Source organism: Alligator sinensis, unplaced genomic scaffold, assembly GCF_000455745.1.
Source record: "Alligator sinensis unplaced genomic scaffold, ASM45574v1 scaffold2095_1, whole genome shotgun sequence".
In the NCBI taxonomy this organism is placed as follows: Eukaryota; Metazoa; Chordata; order Crocodylia; family Alligatoridae; genus Alligator; species Alligator sinensis.
This window is the reverse complement of record NW_005844125.1, coordinates 4,434-5,073: the sequence shown is the minus strand read 5'-3', so window position 1 is coordinate 5,073 and position 640 is coordinate 4,434.

The window sequence follows — 640 nt, the reverse complement described above, 5'->3', positions numbered from 1 at the left end:
AAATGGCGACCTAGTGATCAATGGGAAGCTGGGTGACAGCGACCATGAGCTGATTACCTTCACCATCCGCCGTAAAGCTGGCAACTCAGTCAACAACACTGAAGTCCTTGACTTCAGGAAAGTTGACATTTGACAAGCCCAGGAAGCTCGTCAGTGAAGCCCTAAGGGAGCACAAGCCCAGGGGGAGGGGAGTCCAGGACGAGTGGTTGCTCTGCAAGGGAGCGACCGTCAAAGCACAAGCTGATCCTGTTCCATCTCGGAGGAAAGGCAGCAAGAGGGCACAGCAGCCCCCCTGGCTCTCCAGGGAGCTAGCAGGCCTCCTGAGGCTAAAAAGAAACACCTACAAAGCATGGAGGATGGCAGTCACCTCCAAGGAGGAATATTCTGCACTGGTCTGGTCCTGCTGGGAGCAAACCAGGAAAGCCAAGGCTGCAACTGAACTCCAACTAGGTTTGAGCATCAAGGACAATAAAAAGTCCTTTTTCAGATATGTGGGGAGCCGGAGGAAAAGCAGGGGCAACGTTGGACCCCTGCTGAATCAGTTGGGGCAACTGACAACTGAGGCCCAGGAAAAAGCCAACCTATTAAATAGGTACTTTGCGTCGGTCTTTCATCAGTCCCATGGGACGCCCATGCCCGC